The 25,113-nt window shown below is 39.0% G+C and overlaps 1 protein-coding gene across 19 annotated transcripts in view; it reads left to right on the top strand.

Annotated features, from left to right (window-relative positions):
• Positions 1 to 25,113, top strand: part of LOC126358278 (modifier of mdg4-like) — a 342,870-nt gene that overhangs the window by 88,410 nt on the left and 229,347 nt on the right. The window lies entirely within an intron of this gene.

Consider the following 25,113-nt stretch of genomic DNA (forward strand, 5'->3'; position numbering starts at 1 on the left):
ATTGATTGAACACTGTTAGCAAAGGTTAGTATCATGTCAATGTAAAATGGAACATAGGTTGAAAGGTTCACTTAAGCCATGGTAACATAAAAGGACATTTTTGGTTACACATAATGTGTCAAGAATTCTTAGATAAACTTTGCGGACAAGTAAGCCAGACTAAAACAAGGAAAACATGCCATTGACAATATGCCTGCAAATTTTTCAGTTCATTATTACTATAGAAATATCATTAAATTGCATGGTGACTCATTATCTGTTCCCATCTGTGAACTCATAATTTTTTTTTGAAAATTTATCAGTCCAAAAAAAAGCTCATAGTTTTAAAACCTCCTCCTATTGCTTCTACACATGTATGAACTTATCCTGTCATGGGCAGACACTCCCTTTTATATATATATATATATATATATATATATATATATATATATATATATATATATATATATAAAATAAAAAAATAAAAAACTCTCAGATTATGTTGCAATATTTTACAGGTATCTGTGGTACATTGATTAAATCTTTCTGTATATGGAAAATCTGATTCATGTACCAATCTTGTTGCATATTCTGTCGACTTCTTCTCCTCCCTCCCTGCCTCCCTCCCTCCCTCCTTTCTCTCCATTTTACGGAAGTTCTCTCATACAGGATATCAAATGAAATTTGGCACTGGGCTGAGAATTTATTAATTAGGGCAATGCTGTTTGTTATCTTGGATGGAACATCATTGTGAAAATTAATGATCGGACACACAATATCACAGTAACCTTGGACTTTTTATAGATGAAGCAGTTATCTGTAGTGCAGTACTATCTGAAAAAAAGTTACGCAAATGTCCAGATGGATCTTGATATAATTTCTAAGTAGTGCAACGATTGCCAGTTTGCTCATATTGTTCAGCAATGTAAAATTGTGCACTTCACAAAATAACAAAATGTAGTAGCCATTTGACTACCTTTATCTAATAATACAATTTGAATCAGTCAGTTGATACAAAATGCTTGTGGTTAACAATTTGTTGGAGTATCAAATAGAATAATCGCATATGCTCAATGACTTTGGTCATTTATTAAGATACTTAAACATATTATCAGTATAAAGGTGATTGTTTATGAAAACACTCACGTCATCAGTCTTAAAATATTTCTTTAATTAGGGGGTCACATGCCAGGTAGGACTAACGGAGAACATTGAGTATGTAGAAAGCAGAACAGCAAGAATGTAACAGATTTGTTTGATTCATAGGACAATTTCACAGAAATGCTGAAACAGGAACTGTCAGATGCTTGAAGACAGGTGCCATCTAACCTGTGAAAGCTGCTTGCAAAGCTTCAGCAACCAGTATCTGGTGAGGAATCTGCTACAACCCTGTATTTATCACTCTTTTAGACCAATTAAGCAAACATAGTGTCATTTAAGCAGTCATTCTTTGTGCAAGCCATGTGAGAATGGAAAGGAATGGGATAAAACCATAATGCGTGGTGCACTGGCATGTTGCTCTGCCATTGGAAAGTATGAATGTACACGTAGATAAAAATCCGAAGGATTGACATCATGTGAAGTGCAGGCTATGAAGCTGATCCTCCCCTACTAACCTGTCTACCATGATAGATGTTGGCCAATGGGGTTGCACATATATTTCACATATTCTGGAGCCCCCTTTATTCATAAATGCCTTATTACATGGAGCATGTGTTGTTGAACATTTGGAGATTTCTTTAACTGGTTGACTGTTTTTGTCAATGTATTTGATTATTTCGGCAGCCAGTGGGCTGTTCTCACACAATTGCTTTCAATTCTTCAACACTTTTCTTTTACCAACATACCTTCATTATTGGGATGTCTCTCATTTGCTTTATCTAAGAAAATGTTTTGTGTTTTTTCTTCTTCTCATATGTGGCACACATGCGACCCCAAGCTTTTGCAGGCCTTTTTTTTTTCCTTCCCAGGCTGCTTTCCCTTCCCCATGCTACTCCCTTCAGAGCACCTACTCCTTCTCCCCTGCCTCCCCCCTTCTCCTATTTCGGTGTCCTTGCTTTCATAAGCACAGCTATGCTCCTGGTTGCAGCTACCCCTTATGGTTTTGTTCCTTTTTTCCCCTCTTTAGGGTTTGACCTGCCGTTCTAAATTTTGTGTCTGTAGTGTGAGCCAACAGGGAAAGATTACCTCACACAGCATCTTTGGTGTGTGGCCTTAACCACCTCTTTCCATCTTTTCCTCAAATGTTGTATAGCCAGCCACTCTGAGTCATGGTGTCATGAGGTACCCCTTCAGTTGAGCCTCCCGTTAACACCACGAATCACACTTCTGGTACCTGAGCTGCTGCTTCCCCATGTATACCTAGGAGTGGTTGCTCGTTATTCCAGAACACTGGAACTCCCAGCAACAGCTGCCATGCCAGATCATATCTTTAGTTGCGTACGGATCCTTTATTGTTGCTTCTTATGACACTTATTAGGTCCCGTGGTCTTGGTGGTAGTATCTTTGATTCATTATCAAAATGTCTTCAGTCCTGGGTTCGAATACCGCCAGCGCTTAATTTTGATTAATAATCACCTTAGCAGCAGAAGACCTCCGACATAAGAAGTCATCCTCATTCTCCCAAAGGCCTTGCCAAGAGGGCAGAGAAGTAGACAGAGGTTCAGGGCACTCTTGTCCTTGGGGTGGGAAATTACCCCGAAAGGTGGAAGAATCAGCAATGATCAACAGCATGAGGATGCAGAAACTACTGCTTTAAAGAGACATAACATGTACCCACAGGACATGTCTTCTGTAATTGAAAAGGTGTCATGATGATCTCTCCATTGACAAAATATTACTGATTAATTCCCCATTGGATACCCGGAAGGGGGCTGCCAAGGAGGATTTTGGATTGTTTGGGGGAAGAGACCAAACAGCAAGGTCATCGGTCTCATCGGATTAGGGACGAACGTGGAAGGAAGTTGGCCACGCCCTTTCACAGGAACCATCCTGGCATTTGCATGGAGTGATATAGTGGAATCACAGAAAACCTACATCAGGATGGCCGGACGCGGGATTGAACTGTCGTCCTCCCGAATGCGAGTCCAGTGTGCTAACAGCTGCGCCACCTCGCCCGGTGCCAAGGAGGAGATGACCATGATAAAATGATTTAATAACCAGCAAAAGGATAACATTCTACGAGTTTGGACAAGGAGTAACAGAAGCTTGAATGGGGTATGGAAGCTAAAAATCTTGAAAGGGAAATGCAAAGGCTCACTCTGGACATAGTATGGATCAGTGTAGTGAAATGGAAAGAAGACAAGGATTTCTGGTCAGATGAGTATAGGGTAATATCAACAGGAGCAGAAAGTTGTATATTGGGAGTAGTATTTGTTATGAATAGGAAGGTACAGCAGAGAGTGTGTTACGGTGAACAGTTCAATGACAGGGTTATTCTTATCAGAATCAACAGCAATTCTTACCAGCACCAACAACAATACTTCCAGTATACATGCCGATGTTGCAGGCTGAAGACGTAGAGACAGAGAAAGTGTATGAGAACATTAAAGGGTTGATACAATATGCAAAGGAAGATGAAAATGTAATAATCATGGGGGACTGGAATGCAGTTATAGGTCAAGGAGTAGAAGAAAAGGTTACAGGAGAATATGGGCTTGGGACAAGGAATGAGAGATGAGAAAGACTAATTGAGATTTGTAATAAATTTCAGCTAGTAATAGCAAATACTCTGTTCAAGAATCACATGAGGAGGACGTATATCTGGAAGAGACCAGGTGATACAGGAAGATTTCAGTTAGATTACATCATGGTCAGACAGACATTTCAAAATCAGATTCTGGATTGTAAGACATACCTAGAAGCAGATATCACCTTGCAGTTGTGATGAAGAGTAGGCTGAAGTTTAAGAGATTAGTCAGGAAGAGTCAATATGCAAGCAAAGAAGTGGGATATGGAAGTACTACGGGATGATGAGATACTCTTGAAGTTCTGTCTGTAGATACAGCAATAAGGAGTAGTTCAGTAGGCAATATAGTTAAAGAGGAATGGACATCTGTAGTAAGGATAATCATAGAAGTTTGAAAGAAAAACGTAGGTACAAAGAAGGTAACTGTGAAGAAACCATGGGTAACAAGAAATGCTTCAGTTGATCGATGAAAGAAGGAAGTTCAGAAATGTTGATGGAAATTCAGGAATACAGAAATACAAGTCACTGAGGAATGAAATAAATTGGAAGTGCAGGAGCTAAGATGAAATGGCTACATGAAAAATGTGAAGAAATCAAAAAAGAAATGATTGTCGGAAGGACTGACTCAGCATATAGGGATGTCAAAACAACCTTCGGTGACATTAAAAGCAAGGGTGGTAACATTAAGAGTACGGCAGGAATTGCACTGCTAAATGCAGAGGAGAGAGCGGTGAGGTGGAAAGAGTACTTTGACGGCCTCTATGAAGGGAAAGATTTGTCTGATGTGATAGAAGAAGAAACAGGAGTCAGTGCAGAAGAGATAGAGGATCCAGTATTAGAATCAGAATTTAAAAGAGCTTTGGAGGACTTAAGATCAAATAAGACAGATGGGATCAATAACATTCCATCAGAATTTCTAAAATCATTATGTGAAGTGGTAATAAAACACTATTCATGTTTGTGTGTAGAATGACTGAGTCTCGAAATATACCATCTGACTTTCGTAAAAAATATCATCCACACAATTCCAAAGAGTGCAAGAGAAGTGTGAGAATTATTGCACAATCAGTTTAACAGATCATGCATGCAAGTTGCTGACAGGAATAATGTACAGAAGAATGGAAAAGAAAATTGAGGATGTATTAGATGAAGATCAGTTTGGCTTTAGGGTGAAAGGTTATCAAAGGTACAATTCGCTGATGACAAATTGCTATCCCGAGTAAAAGTGAAGAAGAATTACATGATTTGCTGAATGGAATGGGCAGTCTAATGAGTACAGAATATGGATTGAGAGTAAATTGAAAGAAGATGAAACTAATGAGTAGTAGCAGGAATCAGAACAGGGAGAAACTTAAAATCAGGATTGATGGTCACGAAGTAGATTAGGTTAAGGAATTCTGCTACCGAGACAGCAAAATAACCAATGACTGACAGAGCAAGGGGGACATCAAAATCAGACTAGCACTGGGAAAAAGTGCATTCCTGGGCAAGAGAAGTCTACTAGTACCAAACATAGACCTTAATTTGAGGAAGAAATTTCTGAGAATATATGTTTGTAGAACAGAATTGTATGCCTGTGGAACACGGACTGTGGGAAAATTGGAACAGAAGAGAATCGAAACATTTGAGAAGTGCTACAGACGAATGTTGAAAATTAGGTGGACTGGTAAAGCAAGGAATGAGGAGGTTCTGTGCAGAATCACAGCAGAATGAAATATGTGGAGAATACTGACCAGGAGAAGGGACAGGATGATAGGACGTTTGTTAAGACATCAGTGACTGACTTCCAAGGTACTAGAGGGAGCTGTAGAGGACAAAAACTGTAGAGGAAGACAGAGATTGGAATACATCCATCAGATAATTGAGGAAATAGGTTGCAAGTGCTATACTGAGATGAAGATGCTGGCACAGGAGAGAAATTTGTGGCAGACTGCATCAAACCAGTCAGAAGACTGATGACTCAAAGAAGAAGAGCCTGCAGCCTTACCTTCCCTGGCTACCCACAGGGAGGAGAGTTAGGAATGTCCATGACTCCTTACTACCCAATGAGAATGGTTCAGTGTCATTTTTCATAGGAACATAACCTTCAAACTGATAAGAAACTGTGGGCCAGTCTGGAATGGCAGGGTGTTCATTTTGTCTGCTATGTCCAGAAAGCCTGTTCAGAAAGACTGGTGTCTTTATTCTGGAATTCAAGTGGGATACCCTCTGGGAGAAGCTCAAGATCAAGGTTTATCAGTGTGATGTGAAGCCATACATCCTGCCGATCATAAGGGGTTTTTGGTGTTTGTGTTTCAGGCATATGTCTTCCCGCTGTACAGCAATGCAATGCGTGTGGATGCCTACTCCACGAGGGGAGCTCCTGTGTTCCTGACTTATCACTCTCCACACTCACCAGATTACCCAATTTATAAGAAGGAAAAACAGATACAGGAGTAAAATTCCCTTGATCTTTTATCCTACCCTGATGCTCGTCAGAAATATGATTGTCTTCACCCAACTAAATTTCTCTGTTATGACCTTCACCCCTCTTCCCTTTTACTTACCCCAGTTCCGCCCCCTCTCCTATCCCCTGCAGTTCCCATGCCCTCCTCTCCAGGTACCATTCCGCCTACCCAGCTGGAGAAGTGTCCCCTTTCTTCAGCATTTGCTGGTGATGGACCCACTTCTGTGGCCCAGCCCCACCCTTATATTCCCCTCCTCCACCCACACCTGTCTGCTCTCAAACTGGAGGCCTGCTGTGCTGCAAGTCGGCTGCAGTACAGTACCCAAAGCCCGTGTGCCCCAAGGTTGCTTCCTTCATCTCATTACCATATCTCTGCTGAAGCTCTCACAACCTGAGCCTGGCCTCTTGTTTATGGATGTTGCCCAATCCTTGTTGGTGATGGACAGTGGCCAGCTTCAGCCATTCCCCTTCCATTTGGATCCGTGTTATGTGCTTTTTCAATGGAGTTGTAATGGATACTACAATCATCTTCTGGAGCTGCAATCCATTATTTCCTTTTACTCTAGAGCTTGTGTCATTCTACAGGAATCTCACTTTACTAATACTCATCTGTCGACCCTTCATGGGTTCTGTGCGTGTTGGTCCTACAGATATTGTTAGTACATGGATCTCCTTTCGTACCAAATTGGAAGTGGTTGCCATCCGGGCCCATTTGAACTCTCTGTCTCTCTCCTGAGAGGCAACCTATGCCTGCTGCCTTTTGATTTTAATGCCCATCATCTCTTGAGGGAGAATGCTTTTTCTTGTCTAGTTGGGGTCTCCTCATAGACCAGTTTTTTGCAGACCACGACCTGTGCCTTCTTAATCATGGTTCCCCTACCCATTTTACTTCCACTTGTGGCTCTTTCTCTGCCATTGCTGTTTTGCTTATTTCCCCTGCCCTTCTCACATCATTATGCTGATTGCCACACAATGACCACTGCAATAGTGACTGCATCCTGTTTCTTGTCACACTCATTTCCTGCTTCCTGATGGCTAAGTCACCTCACTGAGCTTTCTGATTGGCCTCTATATTCCTGCTTGGTGGTGAGTAGCCTTTTGCTTTTACTTAAAGGTAAAAGATTTTGCATTGTTTTCAAAAATTGCAGGTAGGGAGTGAAAGTCTTTAGAATATTAACGTTTCTCTATGTTTTCCAATCATCAAAAGCTTTTCTTTACATGATCCTGTCATATTTACAGCAACTATAACTGCGATGTTTGTCTTGGACATTTTGCATTTCAAACACTGTTCACCTTTAAATTTCATTGTCTCATCTGGGGTCATGTTGTAAAACAGGCCAATTTCATCTGCTTTGAATATATCATCTGGCTTGTAACATTCACATAAAATAGGCCACTTCTTAGATAGCTACTCATCTGTTATGCCATCTGGTAGAGTGGAGCTTCGCTATAAATTATCCTGGCTTGAAAAACAGCTCTATTATTTGATCTTTACCACTTAAACTATTGATGTAAAACCTCTTCTGTATCTTTGTATTCAAGATGATCTCACCTACTCAATTTTTAAAGAACTGTGTTTGAAATAAGACTGTATTTTCTTTCTGTGCTTCCAAATTGTAAAAATCATTTAGTGTGAGGCACATCATTTCCGCGCAATGCTGACATTTGTTTCCCTTTTTTCTAATCTTCATATTATGTGCAACTTTTCTTCAATATTAAATACCTTTCTTTTTTTCCAACATCTTTGTAGCAATGCTTGTATTGACTGTTTAACCCACATACTGATTTGAAACTAACAGTGTACAGAAAACATGAAATAGAAAATAAACATTACTGCATTGTTAGTAATCCCCATGGATGTAATAAACAAAGATGAACATTGGACCCTACAGCCGATGTATTTTTCCAAAACTCCGGGGATTGGGTGTTTGTGTTGTCCTCATCATCTCATCGTCATCATTCACGATAGCGGCTAGATTGGACTACGTAAAACATTGGAGTGTAAAAAGATTTGGACTTCTGTACGGGCACTGATGACCGCGCAGTTGAGCGCCCCACAAATCAATCATTATTGTCATCACTCAAACTCTGATAAGAAAAACATCAGTTTTTACAATAAGTAGCAATAAATGATATTGTACTAAGCGATTTTTTAAATATAGCATTTACATAGGATTTAGATAGGACTGTTATTCACTGTTATAGCTAGTAAGTCGATAAAATCGACATCAGTGTTAATGGTATCGACAGTACCAATATAAAAATAACACTCATGTCTAGCAGATTGATATGTGGAGCACAGTAACAAATAACAGAAAACAGAATCCACAATAGCTTTCAAGCGCTAACTCTTTTTACAGCAGTACTACACCTATTCACTAACACAACTACACAGACACCCAAACACATGTTCCTGTGGCCATCAAAATACTAATTATTGTTGCTCAGTCATTGAAAGCAGGTGTGTGAGGTGATGGTGATGGGGAGGGGTAAGGAAGGACACAAGGGGGGGGGGGGGGGGGGTAGTACTTCACACCATCACACATATTCCACAGTCTTACTCTGGCCAAACCTTTGACGATAGATACACAGGCAGTGATGATGATTATCTGTCCGCATTTATCACTTGGATGAACACACACATAACCGACACGATGCGGGTGATTGTTGATGAAGCGGAAACGCGATGACCAAAAGCATATTCTCAAGCTTGCTACAAGACACGGTCACTCAGTTGCTCTCCTTTGTGGTAAACTATTTTACTGATTCAGGATAGTTCATTCAGGAAGGCCGAACACAACACCGATGATTGATGTTGTACAATATGAGACGCGAACGGGCGGATACTCAATTACTTTATCTACTTTTTGACCTGGGATATGGACAGACAGAAACTCCTAGTCAATCCTTGCTCCCTATCCAGCGCACCATGAGTTGTTCCCATGTAGTCTGCCCAAGTGCAAGACCTTCTCATTCACTCACCCGCTACCTCCTAACACAGTCCAGTCACAGGCGTTTGCTCCCCAGTAAAAGCAGGGCCACATGTAAAAATAGTCATGTTGTTTATCAGCTAAGCTGCAGTTACTTACCAACATTCTGTGTTGGTGTTACAAGTAACCGTCTTTTTCCATAAATGGCCAACTGGCGAACACTGACAAACCACAAACTCAGCCATCCAATTGCCAGATATGCTGCACACCACAACAAAAATAACTTCAACAGCTGCTTCACTACATGGACCATATGGATACCCACTTCAATCACAAGTTTCTTTGAACTATGCAAATGGGAATTGTGTCACAAACACACCCTGCATTCTCACACTCCACCTGTCCTGAATCTCTGCTAACTTGTTCTCACTGCCTCACTTTGCCCCTCTCTCCTTTCTTCTGTCCACTTTACTCCTTCTCCATCAGATCACACACCACCTTCTCACACCACTCTTCTTCCCCCGACCCTCATGTGAGCATTTTCCCTCTGCTCCCTCTTTCTCTCCCTGTCCCCCTCCTCTCCCCCTTTTCAACCCCTCTTCTCTCCTCTCTCTCACTCTCTCCTCTCTCTCCCTCTCCCTCTCCCCAGCCTTCTCCCTCTCCCTCTTTCTGCCTCTTTATCTTCACCTTTCTCTCCCTTTTCCCTCTCCTCTTCTCTCTTCTTTCATTTCACCCATCTCTCTCTTCTTACATCTCTGTTGTACCTTATGTACTTTTTTCGTCTTGTTGTATGGCTACGAAGTCCAAAGCTGCCTCTTTCCCATTACCCCCTCCTTACATCCTTCTCTATCCCCTCCCCATCACCATCACATTATACAACTGCTTTCAATACTTAAGTGTCAATAATTAGTCGTTTTGTAGTCATGGGAGTGTGTGTTTGGGTGTCTTTGTCGTTGTGTGTGTGAATGTGTGTACTATTGCTGGAAAATGAGCTAGTGCTTGGAAGCTAGTATGAATGGTGTTTGCAGCTATGTGTTACTGTCCACACTTCGATCCGCTACTGGTGAATGGCTGCCTTTCATAGATATTGCTCCAACCAGGAATTTCCATTATTAGTGTAAAAATCTATCTCCACAAACAACAAACTTGGACACTGCTTGCCTCACGCAGAAAACATAAAGCCCACAATAATAGAAAACAGTGAATTATACATGGTGAAGAAAAAAAGCCACACTTGGTGGTCGGCATGCGATTCCTCATTCCAGTTCAAGACAAAAGTGTATCTAGAAAAACCAAGCCCCACCGGTAGGTTTAACAAAAATGTGATTTAAAAAACTAGGCTTTGGCAACACTGTAACTGGATGCAGTGTGGCCAGGAACAGCTAACGTGAACTCTGCATTGTGCCAGAGCTGTCCCATTAGCTAACTAAGGTGGGGTAGCCACTGCTGCAGGTGGGTGATGTTGACTCCCACTCCTACATCAAATATCTGTACTCCACAAACCATTGTGAAGTTCATAATAGAGGGCAAGTTCCATTGTACCAATTATTAGGCTTTCTTTATCTTCCATTCATGTATGGAGTGCAGGAAGAATGTTTGTTTAAATGACTCTGTACATGCTGTAATTTAATCTACTCTTGTCCTCACAATCCTTGTATCAGTGATAATTAGGAGGTTGAAGTATATTCCTGGAGTCATCATTGGAAGTGGGGTAAGAGTAGGTATGCACAAGGATATTTTGTAGGTTGAGTGGGCTGCAGAACTTTGTAAGTAGGCTTTCTCAGGATAGTTTCTATTTGTCCTCAGTACTCTGCCTGTTTAGTTTCTTCAGCATTTATACTGTACTTTTCTGTATATGTTCGATATCCCCCGTTAGTCCTATTTGGTACCATGGGTTGCACACACATGAGCAGTATTCTAGAATGGGCTGCACGAGTGGCTTGCAATCAATCTTGGTTGTAGACTGACTGTATTTTCCCAGTATTCTACCAATAATCTGAAGTCTACCATCTACTTTACCATTAACATAGCCTGTATGATCATTCTATCTCATATTGTCTGCAGCTAGTGGTTCACGGTCGTGTTCTCGCTTCCCGAGCACGGGGACCCAGGTTCGATTTCCGGTCAGGGATTTTCACCTGCCTCGAAATGACTGGGTGTTTGTGTTGTCCTCATCATTCATGAAAGTGACGAGATGGGGCTGAGCAAACGTTGGGAATTTGTATGGGCGCTGTTAACTGCGCATTTGAGTGGACCACAAACCATGCATCATCACATCGTCAATCTCATATCCCCACAAAGTGTTACACTCAGGTATTTGCATGAATTAGCTGATTCCAGCTGTGACTCATTGATATTATAGCCATAGGAAACTAGGTTTTTACACTTTGTGAAGTGTACTGTTTTACATTTCTGAACATTTAAAGCAAATTGTCAGTCTTTGCATCTCTTTGAAATCTTATTAAGATCGATATATTTATGCAGCTTCTTTTAGATAATACTTCATTGTAGATAACTGGAATGTCAGGTCCCTTAATCGGGCAGGCAGGTTAGAAAATTTAAAGAGGGTAGTGCATAGATCGAAGTTAGATGTAGTGGGAATTAGTGAAGTTTGATGGCAGGAGGAACAAGAATTCTGGTAAAGTGAATACAGAGGTATAAATACAAAATCAAATAAGGGCACTGCAGGAGTAGATTTAATAATGAATAAAAAAAGTAGGGCTGTGGATAAGGTACTTTAAACAACATATTGAATGCATTATTGTAGCCAAGGTACACATGAAGCCCATGCCTACCACAGTAATACAAATTTGTACTCCAACTAGCTCCGCAGATGAAGAAATGTATGATGTGATAAAAGAAATTATTCAAATAGTTAAGGGAGACGAAAATTTAATTGTCACAGGGAACTGGAATTCGATAGTAGGAAAAGGAAGAGAAGGAAAAGTAGTAGTGAATATGGACTGGAGGTAAAGAATGAAAGAGGAAGCTGCCTTTTAGAATTTTGCACAGAGCATAACTTAATCATAGCTAACACTTGGTTGAAGAATCATTGTGTATGTGGAAGAGGCCTGGAGGTACTGGAAGGTTTCAGATAGATTTTATAATGGTAATACAGAAATTTAGGAGCTAGACCTTAAATTGTAAGACACTTCCAGGGGCATTTGTGGACTCTGACCACAATTAATTGGTTATGAACTGCAGACTAAAACTGAAGAAACTGCAAAAAGATAGGAATTTTAAGAGATGGGACTTGAGTAAACTGAAAGAACCAGAGGCTGTAGATAGTTCAGAGAGAGCATTAGGAAACAATTGACAAGAACAGGGGAAAGAGAGATAGTTGAATAAGAATGGTTAACTTTGAGAGATGAAACAGAGAAGGCAACAGAGGATCAAGTAGGTAAAAAGATGAGGGGTAGTAGAAATCATAGGGTAACAGAAGAGATATTGAATTTGATTGAGGAAAGGAGAAAATATAAAAGGGCAATAAATGAAGCAGATGAAAAGGAATACAAACTTCCCAAAAATGAGGTCGACAGGAACTGCAAAATGGCTAAGCAGGGATTTAGAAGCATATATCATGAGGGGTAAGATAGATAATGCCTACAGGAAAATTAATGAGGCATTTTGTGAAAAGAGAACCACCTGTATGGATATCACTCCAGATGGGAAACCAGTCCTAAACAAAGAAGGGAAAGCCGAAAGATGGAAGGGGTATATATAGGGTCAATGCAAGGGTGATGTACATGAGGGCATTATTATGCAAATGGAAGAAGATGTAGATGAAGATAGAATTGGAGATATGATACTGCATGAAGAATTTGACAGAGCACTGAAAGAGCTAAGTTGAAACAAGGCCCTGGGAGTAAACAACATCCCATGAGGACTACTAATAGCCTTGGGAGAGTCATTCGTGACAAAACTCTTCCATCTGGTGAGCAAGATGTATGAGAGAGGTGAACTACCCTCAGACTTCAAGGAGAATATAATAATCGCAATCCCAAAGAAAGCAGGTTCCGACAGGTGTTAAAATTACCGAACTATCAGTTTAATAAGTCACGGTTGCAAAATAATTACACAGATTCTTTAAAGACGATTGGAAAAACTGGTAGTAGCGACACAACGACTTAGGTCAGAAGACAGGTTTAGGAAAGGCAAACATATGTTTCTTGCATTTGTAGACTTAGAGAAAGCTTTTGACAATGTCAACTGGAATACTCTCCTTCAAATTCTGTAGGTGGCAGGGGTAAAATACAGGGAGTGAAAGGCTATTTACCTTTTACAGAAACCAGAGGGCAGTCATAAGAGCCGAGGGGCATGAAAGGGAAGCAGTGGTTGAGAAGGGAGTGAGACAGGGTTGTAGCCTATGTCCGATGTTATTCAGTCTGTATATTAAGCAAGCACTAAATGAAATAAAAGAAAAAATTGGTGTAGAAATTAAAATACATGCAGAATAAATAAAAACTTCGAGATTTGCCGACAACATTGTTATTCTGTCAGAGACGGCAAAGGACCTGGAAGAGCAGCTGAACGGAATGGACAGTGTCTCGAAAGGAGGATATAAGATGAACCTCAACAAAAGCAAAACGAGGATAATGGAATGTAGTCGAATTAAATCAGGTGATGCTGAGGGAATTAGATTAGGAAATGAGACACTTAAAGTAGTTAATGAGTTTTGATATTTGGGAAGCAAAATAACTGATGACTGTCGAAGGAGGGAGGATATAAAATGTAGACTGGCTGTGGCAAGGAAACCATTTCTGAAGAAGAGAAATTTGTTAACATCGAGTACTGATTTAAGCTTCAGGAAGTCTTCTCTGAAAGTATTTGTGTGGAATGTAACCATGTATGGAACTGATACATCAACAATATGTAGTTTAGACAAGAGGAGAATAGAAGCTTTTGAAATGTGATGTTGCAGAAGAAGGCTAAAGATTAGGTGGGTAGATCATGTAACTACCGTTAGTGAGAAGGTGCCGAATATAATTGGGGAGAAAAGGAATTTTGACTAGAAGAATGAATCGGTTCGTACACGTTCTGAGGTATCAAGGGATCACTAATTTAGTATTAGAGGGAAGTGTGGAGGGTAAAAGTTGTTGAGGGAGACCAAGAGATGAATACACCAAGCGGATTCAGAAGGATGTTGGCTGCAGTAGTTATTCAGAGATGAAGAGGCATGCACAGGATGGAGTAGCATGGAGAGTTGCATCAAACTTGTCTCTGGACTGAAGACCATAACAAAACAAGATAACTGCACAAAAAAAACCTTATGTTAATATTAATATTGTCTTGAAGGTGATTAATATACAACATGAACAGCAAGAGTCTGAACAAACTTCTCTGGGCACACCTGAAGTTACTACTACATCTGAAGAAAACTCTCCATCCAAGATAACATGCTGTGTCCTCCCTACCAAAGGTCCTCTATCCAGTCAAAAATTTCATTTGATACACTATGTCATCGTACTTTTGATGATAAGCATAGGTATGGTACTGAGTCAAATGCTTTTCGAAAATCAAGAAATACTGCATCTGTTTGACTGCCTTCATCCAAATCTTTCAGTATATCATGTAAGAAAAGTGTAAATTGGGTTCCACACGCTCGATGTTTTTAGAAACATGCTGGTTAGCATAAAGGAAATCATTCTGTTCAAGATATGTCATTATGTTTGAGCTCAGAGCATGTTATGATTCTACAACAAATCAGTGTAAAGGATACTGGATGTTAGTTTCATGAATCATTTGTACTACCTTTTCTGTAGATGAGTGTTACCTGTGCTTTTTTTCTAGTTACTGGCCGTAATTTTTCGTCCAAGAGCTCTACAATATATTATAGTGAGAAGACGGGATATTTCAGTCACAAATTCAGTATAGAATCTGGTTGGAATTTCTTCGGACTCTGGAGCTTTGTCCAATTTTAATGATTTCAGCTGTTTCTCAACACCATTGGCAATAATACTTATTTCATTCATCTTTTCAGTTGTACACGGATTAAATTGGGGTGATTCTCCTGGGTTTTTCTTTCTAAAAGAACATCTGAAAACAGAGTTAAGCATTTCGACTTTTGCTTTGCTACCCCTATTTCAGTTCCAGTCTCTTTCCTTTGGCCTGCACACTAACTTTGGTGGCGCTAGCAGCCTTTACGTATGGCCAGAATTCCTGGGGGTTTTCTTAAAGATCAATTAACAACCTTCTGCTGTGGTAGTTGTTGAAGACTTCATGCATTGCACTCTTGGCAGCCAAGCGAGTTTCATTCATTATCTCTCTACCAGCCCTATGCTTTGTTTTACACCTGTTATGCAGTAGTGTCAGTTTCTTTAAAAGTTTCTGTTTAGTGAATTTATAGCAAAGCAAGAAAGATTATGAACTCTTCTGCATGGTATGTCTCTATCCAGTGCACAGTCAGCTGTTCTTGTAAATGTGAGCTGTAGTTCCTTTGCAGGCACCTGCCCTGTGCTGAAAGCTGCAAGTTCCTCATTGAGATATGACTCTACTACCTTTTGTATCTTGTTTATTGAACATGTACACCTTTTTGCTTGTCTTTGTTGCCCTTTACAGTTTGGTAATCATTGTTGGAAAATCCACACTAGGTCCTATTGTAATTACTGATCCAGCATGTGTAGATGGAGGAGATTACATCTTGGCTAAATTTTGATAAGTAAAGAGAAAATCATTCAGCCACAGATTTATGTGCACCATACAAAAAGCACTAGGAAATGACCAAAAAGTTATGACTCTAGGGTCTGTGGACTGTGACAAAATAGCTTTTACATGAAATGAAAACGACATCACTCTTATTAATGAGTGATGTGACAGGAAAATGGCCAATTCCTCATATTGCTTTTGAAGTGGGAAATATCAAATGAGGAATCTGCTTTATGTTTAACAACTGTATTGATGTTCACAGGGTTGAGAGTAGGCCAGTTTAGGCAGTGATCCTCTTCTGTGTTTCTTTTATTTTTGTATTAGTTTCAATATATGAAGTATTATTGTAAACAGTTCCTGCCCTTTGCTGGTTGACTGTACGGTATTAAAAATAAGAGAAACAAATAACAAAATTTCTATAGTTCACTCTGAAGTATGTTTTAATGTATCATTGTGTGAGTGTTTTTTTAAAACCTCAATCTTTTACATTCAGTGTATGTTATATTTTAGACCAGCCATACCATATTTGAGAAGTTTAGTCCAAAAAATGATACATTGTTTTTATTTTTTTCTAGTATACTTCTATAATTTTAAAGAATTAAATACAATATCAGTTAATCTTTTTTTTTTCAAAAATACTGAAAAATTCTGTGATTTTATGCCATATTTATATCACCTAACCCTAGTCACAATATGCCAGTTAGTGATACTCCTGAGTTCTCTTAACAAGATGTAGATTGATCAAGCACCTGGAATGAGCGCCCAGGGCTCGAAATCCATCATGCATTGAAATGAAAATCATGGTTTGTGACTGAGGCATTATTTTTTATTTTTTTTATGATAATACTCTTTGTTTTGCCTAGATTCATTCCAGTCCTAACTTCGATGGGGCTCCTTCTAATGCAGTATAATTAACCTTCATAACTGTGACACTCCTTGCAACTAATGCTATATCATCAGAGTATACCATCAGGTGGATCTGCCAGTTAAATATTGTTCCTCCTGGATTTGCTGCCATTTGCTGGATTACCTTCTCTAGTGCTACATTACAAAGTAACACAGAGGCACATTTTCCAGCTGGACCCCGCTTTCTACATGGAATTCTCCTGACAGCTGATGTTCTATTCTGGCCATGCAAGCTTTTAATTTGTCATTGCCATGAACCTAACAATTTTAATGGGATTCTAAAATATTTAATACTTTGGAGGACCTTATTTCTCTATCACCTGTCTCAGTAAAAATATCTGCTCCATAGTGGATTTATTTTTCCTAAACCCAGCCTGATAATGAGATGGTGAAATTTTACTCAACACCTTATCATTGTTTACAAGAGAGTAATCCTGCAGTAGCTGTTGCACTCTGACATACAGCCTTTCTTATGTAATGGACAGATTATTCCCATGCTCCAGTCCTTACACATTTCGTATTTACCAATGTTTCATTTTTTAATCCCTTAACAACTGTCTTCAATATCTTCCCCCCAAATTTTAACATTTTTGTCTCTATGCTGTATTCTCCTGCTCCTTTATTATTCTTTAAGATTTTTCGCCGGCTGGAGTGGCCAAGCGATTCTAGGCGCTACAGTCTGGAACCGCGCAACCACTATGGTCGAAGGTTCGAATCCTGCCTTGGGCATGGATGTGTATGATGTCCTTAGGTTAGTTAGGTTTAAGTAGTTCTAAGTTCTAGGGGACTGATGACCTCAGAAGTTAAGTCCCATAGTGCTCAGAGCCATTTGAACCATTTAAGATTTTTCACTTCCTCTGAGTCTGGTGGTTTGACTTCTTGCTACTCTGGCTCTTATTATAATTCCAGTTCCAAATCTGGTTACTCCTCTTCCACATTCAATGCTTCCTCTCTGTTACCTCCCCCTTTTCTTTGAGAAGGTCTTCCCAAAGCTTTGCTTTTACCTCCAATTAGGTTTACATCTTTATCTTTACAGAAGACTGCTCTGTTTGCATCTTCTCTTCAGTTGTCTCTGTCTTTTACAGTACTTTTGTGTCTCATTTTTGTCTCCCATTTTATCTAACTGTTCTATCTTCCTCTGTTCATACTGCCTTTTCTTTACTCTGCATTGTGTGTTCGCTCTTTTCCTCCTCCCTCTACTCTCTTCTGCTGCTAGTCTTTTTTTCCTTTGCTGCTTCCTGCCATAATTCCTTTTTGTCTCAGATTGCACCCCTGAATACTACATGCTGAACCATTTACCTGTTTTTTTTGCATTCTACCCTCCCCAGTACTACTTCTTTTGTGGCCACACCGTTGGCATTATTTTCCATCTAGTTTCAACATTCCCTGCCTTGGTAGCCCTGCGCCTGCTATACGGACGTCTGAGTCACAGCTCTTGTACAAGATAAGTAATTTAAGCAGTAATAAACTGTTTTTTAACACTTTAAACTAATTTATTACGTTAATTATAGTGCTCTGCAAGCGTACCATTAAAGGTTTTTGTCTTACTAGCGTATTTTCACAGTAATCACGTAAAGTTCGTTTTGTTTACATATCGCGGCCAGGCCGAACTTTTGAGTTTTCAGATTAAACTTCATACCGCAATTTTAAGTGCATTTACTGATAGTTTAGTGTGCTAAATACGTTTGCTGCCCCTTTATATCTGTAGAGTATCGTCATCTCTTAAGTAATTTCCAGTAAAAAACTTCTGAACCACTGTTTACATAGTCGCGAGTAGGCCTAATTTTTCGTACACGTATTTTCATTGTTTTCCGGTAACTTAATTGTCTTTCTGTCACTAAAATCGATTTGTACCATGAGTGTAAAGTGCCTGACGTGCCGTAGGATCGTTAGCTCCGGGGTCTGGTGTGATGGATGTAGTAACTTTTTTCATTGGGGCGACTGTAGTGGCGTGGGAATTGGGAAAATGAGCGAGACTCATCAGTGGTTCTGTAGGCTATGCAGTAGAGATAGGAAGATTGTGGAACAGGAGGGGAAAATTGCTGCCCTTCAGACTGAGTTAGATGAGGCTAGACGAGAACTGGGCAGGTTAAGGGGGGAGAAGGGTAAACAGGGGTGGGAAGTGGCAACAGGCATGAGGAACAGGCCAAGAAATTCTTCTGACAGCTTTGTTATTAATGTACAAAATAGGTTTGACCTGTTGCCTCAGTCAGAAACTGATGAGCCTCTCAGAGAAGTAGATGTAGACAGGGCTCAACAAGATTTCAGCAGCAAATTGATTAAGAATGTAGGGAAGTCTGCAAAGAGAAAGAAAGTCTTGTTGCTAGGTAGTTCGCATGCTAGGGGTGTGGGCCAACTTCTGCAGGATGAATTAGGGTTGGATTACCAGGTCACAAGTTTTTTCAAACCTAGTGCTGAACTTGGGCAGGTTACAGAGGATTTAGGTTCACTATGTAAAGGTTTTACTAAGGAAGACACCGTGGTTATTGTGGGTGGGCCGGGCAACAGTATTGACAGAGATCCGGGGTACAGCATAAAGTGTGACCTGGCAAAGATTGCATTGGCATCGAATCATACCAGTGTTGGGTTTGTGTCGGTTCTGGAGCGCCACGACCGACCTCATTTGACCTCTTCTGTCAGGAGAGTTAATTTGGAGTTGGAACGGCTACTTGGATCTGGTGCAGGGTCACACATTGGTGTGGTTCCTGTTGATTCACTCTGTAGGTGGGACTATACTAGACATGGCCTACACCTCAACAGGAAAGGGAAGGGTAAACTGGCTGGGCTGATAGCAGGAAATTTAAAGGGGGGAGGAACTACATCTCATGGTGGAAACTCTTTTTTAGTGTAAGATCAGTGTCCAGTGGGAAACTAAGCCAGGCAAGTACTAAAGATGTTAAAAAAGTTCAAGATACTCACAAAAGTAAAGTGAAAAATAATGTTAGTATATTTCATCAAAATATTGGGGGATTGAAGAATAAAAGTACTAAAAATGTTAAAAAAGTTCAAGATACTCACAAAAGTAAAGTGAAAAATACTGTTAGTATATTTCATCAAAATATTGGGGGATTGAAGAATAAAATTGATGAGCTTCTGCTTTGTTTAGAAGATATAGAAACCAAGAATGTAATAGATATACTATGCCTGTCTGAGCATCACATTGTCACTGATATGCAAAAGGTTAGCATCAATGGGTACAAATTAGCTGCACATGTAAGTAGAGATAATATGATGAGAGGAGGAGTTGCCATATATGTCAAAAGCTTCCACAGTGCAAAAAATTTAGAAACTAAAAAATTTTGTGTAGAGCAACATATGGAAGCATGTGCCACTGAACTTAAACTAAATTATGGCACTTTCATAATTGTAACAGTGTATAGGTCCCCCTCAGGGAATTTCCAGCTATTTCTAGAAAACTTGGATGCTTTGTTGTGCTATCTGTCAGACAGGGGGAAGCAAATTATCATTTGTGGGGATTTCAATGTTGATTCCCTGAAAGAGTGTAATAGGAAGAATGACCTTTTAGTATTACTCAGTTCTTTCAATTTGAGCTCCGTCATTGATTTTCCTACTCGGATAACAAAGAACAGCAGTACATTGATAGATAACTTTTTTATAGACCAAGATAAGTTTAAGGACATAAATGCTTATCCTGTTGAGAATGGTCTTTCAGATCATAGTGCACAGCTTGTTACAGTACATGACATAGCTCCATGCAGTATAATAAATCAGACTTTCAAAGCAGTGCGTTCAATTAACAATATAAATATTGCAAACTTTAGGGAAAGCCTACAGCAGCTAGACTGGGATGAAGTGTATAAGGAACCCGATGCAAACTTGAAATATAACTTATTTCACAATACATTTTTAAGGGTATTTGAAAATTGTTTTCCCAAGAAAATAGTTAAACATAATTCCAAGAAAACATATAAAAAACCTTGGCTAACTAAAGGAATAAGAATATCTTGCAACCATAAAAAAGAACTGTATCTAACAGCAAGAGGGAGTACTGACCCCGAAATTGTTCAATATTATAAAAACTATTGTGCGGTACTAAGAAAAGTTATTAAAAAGTCCAGAAGCATGTGTATCATGTCTGAGATCAGTAACTCTGATAATAAAATTAAAGCAATTTGGAATATTATTGAAAGGGAAACAGGGCAACCAAGAGCACAGGAAGACTTTAGTGCAATAAAACTGAATGACAAGTGCACTAACAAACAATCAGAAATTGAAAATATTTTGAATAATCATTTTTTAAATGTTGTGGAGAAAATAGGATCTAGATCTTCACTAGAAGAGGCAAGGCTATTAATAGAAGAGGCCATACCTGCGCAGTTTGAAACAACTGTAATTCCACCAACCTCTCCCTCTGAAATCAGTAAAATAATAAACTCACTGAAAAGTAAAAGCTCTTACGGAATTTATGGCATTTCCAGCAAAGTACTTAAAGCTTGTTCCCCACAGATAAGTAGGATTCTCAGCCACGTATGTAATAGCTCTTTGGAGCAGGGTGTTTTCCCTGATAGACTGAAATATGCCATTGTAAAACCATTGCATAAAAAGGGGGATACGTCGGATGTCAACAACTACCGCCCAATCTCTCTTCTGACAGCTCTATCAAAAATTTTTGAGAAAGTAATGTATTCAAGAGTAGCCTCCCATATTTGTAAAAATAAAGTACTAACAAAATGTCAGTTTGGTTTTCAGAAAGGCTTTTCAACAGAAAATGCTATATATGCTTTCACTGATCAAATATTAAATGCTCTTAATAACCGGACATCACCCATTGGTATTTTTTGTGATCTCTCAAAGGCCTTTGATTGTGTAAATCATGGAATTCTTTTAGATAAGCTAAATCATTATGGTTTGAGTGGGGCAGTGCACAAATGGTTTAATTCATACTTAACTGGAAGAATGCAGAAAGTTGAAATAAGTGGTTCGTGTAATGTTAAAACAACAGCTGATTCCTCAAACTGGGGTGCTATCAAGCACAGGGTCCCACAGTGTTCGGTCTTAGGTCCTTTACTGTTCTTGATATACATTAATGACTTACCATTCCACATTGATGAAGATGCAAAGTTAGTTCTTTTTGCTGATGATACAAGTATAGTAATAACATCCAAAAACCAAGAACTAAGTGATGTAATTGTAAATGATGTTTTTCACAAAATTATTAAGTGGTTCTCAGCAAACGGACTATCTTTAAATTTTGATAAAACACGGTATATACAGTTCCGTACAGTAAATGGCACAACTCCAGTAATAAATATAGAATTTGAACAGAAGTCTGTAGCTAAGGTAGAATTTTCAAAATTTTTAGGTGTGTCCATTGATGAGAGGTTAAACTGGAAGCAACACATTGATGGTCTGCTGAAACGTCTGAGTTCAGCTACATATGCTATTAGGGTTATTGCAAATTTTGGTGATAAGAATCTCAGTAAATTAGCTTACTATGCCTACTTTCATTCACTGCTTTCGTATGGCATCATATTCTGGGGTAATTCATCGTTGAGTAGAAAAGTATTCATTGCACAAAAACGTGTAATCAGAATAATTGCTGGAGCCCACCCACAGTCATCCTGCAGACATCTATTTAAGGATCTAGGGATCCTCACAGTAACCTCACAGTATATATATTCCCTTATGAAATTTGTTGATAATAATCCAACCCAATTCAAAAGTAATAGCAGTGTGCATACCTATAACACCAGGAGAAAGGATGATCTTCACTATGCAGGGTTAAATCTGACTTTGGCACAGAAAGGGGTAAATTATGCTGCCACAAAAGTCTTTGGGCACCTACCAAACAGCATCAAAAGCCTGACAGATAGCCAACTAACATTTAAAAATAAATTAAAAGAATTTCTAGATGACAACTCCTTCTACTCATTGGCTGAATTTTTAGATATAAACTAAGTTTTTAAAAAACAAAAAAAAAAAAAAAAAAAAAAAACCTTAATCATTAGTGTCATGCAATATTTTGTGTAATGTAATTTCTTGTACAGACATCTTTTATTAACCTGACACGTTCCACATCATTACGAAGTGTCGTATTCATGATCTATGGAACAAGTATTAATCTAATCTAATCTTTCTTGTCCCAAAAAATCTTCTGATCCCTTTTTTTTAACTTTGTGTATTGTATTTCACTTTTCCTCTTTTCTTTTTGTTTCTTTTCCAAAATTATCTTCTGTCTATATCTGATTGCAGTAAGTAATGCTTTGTCTCCATCTGCAGCTACTAACTTCCATTGATCCATGCCGTTTATCTATAATTACTTGATCTGTTTGCTTTCTTGTAGCTCGGTATGGTGACGCCCAAGTATACTTCTTAGTACCTTTCGATGGGTGCCCTGTGGCTCTATTATCAACTCCTCCTCATTGGTGAAGTCTTGTCAGCCTGAGTCCATTATCTTTACTGACTCCATGCAGGCATTAGTTTTTCTATTATGTTTCTGTAAATTTTGTCTTTCCCTGTTTTTGGAGTAAAATGCACCCATTTCATCTTCATCTGTATCCTCCATAGCAGCATAGACAAACAACATGGTAACAGTAAAAAAAATTGCCATTAACCTCAAAGAACACAATCTATCCCTAACTGCTATGAAACTAATTATATTTGCCTTCATTGCCTATGTATAAGTAAGCTGGAGCCATGATGGTCTGTATCCCGTTCATGAACTATGAATAATGGATTTGCTAGTGTTTTGACACAATGCACTTCATCTTGGAATTCTGTATTTCTTTTGGGAATTCTATTAATGTTGTTGCAATGCCCTTTTTCTAAATCCTGCTTGGTACTTTTCTATGTAACTTTCTATTCTACTCTATTCTATTCTGCAGTATTGTGATGTATCTTGTATGTGACTGGAACAACTTCTATTACTCTGTAGTCTTTGACATTTGTTATCTCCCCTTTCTTGTCTAAAAGGTGAATGATGGCACCTCTCCAAAGATCAGGATTTTGTTACAGTTTTGATCTCAGCATAGTTAAGAAGCATCTCAGTGATTGTGTTCTTGCCAGATGTTTTGTTAGTTTTTATATTTCTTTTTATCTCTGTTTATTTCCTTTTTATCTGGTGGTATTTTGTCAGTAAGTTTAATCATTGATTCTTCATATGTAAGATTATTATACAGAGGTTCACATTTGAGTAGGTATTAGAAATGTTTAGACAGATGACCACTATTCTGTTTATTGTTAAAAATTTTATTATTGAGATAATTCTTAAAGTCGATGCTTGGTGGTAAGTAGCCTTTTTGGTTTTACTTAAAGGTCTGATAGAAATAAGTGATGTTTTTCTTGAAATTCTGTTCCATTTGCCGTAGTCGGCCTTTCCAAATTTTCATTTGGCTTTTCTTAAGGTTTTGTCTGTTGTTTTGCATTTGGTTTTGAATTCTTCGCAGTTCTCTCTAGTAGGATTTGACTTCTTCTAAGCTTCAGAACATTTTCTGACAGGTTATCACACTCATCATTCCACCATTGATCTCCCCCCCCCCCCCCCCCCCCCCCCTCTCTCTCTCTCTCTCTCTCTCTCTCTCTCTCTCTCTCTCTCTCTCTCTCTCTCTATCTATCTATCTATCTATCTATCTCTTTTTTAATTGGATGATTGTTCACCTCGACACTTCTTGGAACCCAGGCATGCAAGTACCTGAAATTTTTTCATGTTTTATAGTAAGAACCCATCTCCAGTGTTTGCCCAAGCATTTGTGATACACCATGTGTGTCACTGTTAATAAGTAGTAAGAATCTTGTATTACCTATTTTTGAAACATAATTTTGTGGAAAACCTTATGAAGAGTAAAGTTCTCAGATTCGTAGTAAAAATCAACGACCTATATAAACAACGTAGACTGGCTGTGGCACCGCCATCTTTGAAGCAACTAGAAAACTGAGCTGCCATGTCTTGTAACATCAAGGTGCAGCCTACACGTCGTCTGCTAACACTGAATGTTGTTATTGTTTACTAAGCATGATGTTAAAAGAAAGCCAATCTGCACTGACAATCTGATTTCTCTACTGTAAAACATATAGTGATGAAGGCTAAAAGAAATGAAACACACTTCTGACATCGATTAACTGAAAAGTTTATTTCGAAATGTTACAGTTCATTTTGCTGCAATGCCATATAGATTAGGTCAAAAACAATTTTAAATAGTTCTGTAGGTCCAAAAACGATCAACTGACAGCGCAGGACCTTTCATTCTCCCTTAAACAAGTTTGTATATAGTTGCCAAATATGTTTCCTTCTTTCTTCCATTGGCCTGGTTTTTGCACAAATGATGTAACCTACAATTAAAATACTATTTTAACAGCATACTGACTAGAGAAGAGTAATTTGACTCTTCTCCAAAGTCAGCTGGCACCATTAGATGGCCAAAATCGAGTAAATAAATTCAGCCTGTCACTCAACGTTCTGAACAATTCCACACACAACTACAGAAGGAAGTTCTTCTTCCATATTAAGGTTTGGCAGTCCCTGAGAACCCTTTCTGCCACTGTTAACGATTTGAATACAC

Source organism: Schistocerca gregaria, chromosome 1 (assembly GCF_023897955.1).
Source record: "Schistocerca gregaria isolate iqSchGreg1 chromosome 1, iqSchGreg1.2, whole genome shotgun sequence".
NCBI lineage: Eukaryota > Metazoa > Arthropoda > Insecta > Orthoptera > Acrididae > Schistocerca > Schistocerca gregaria.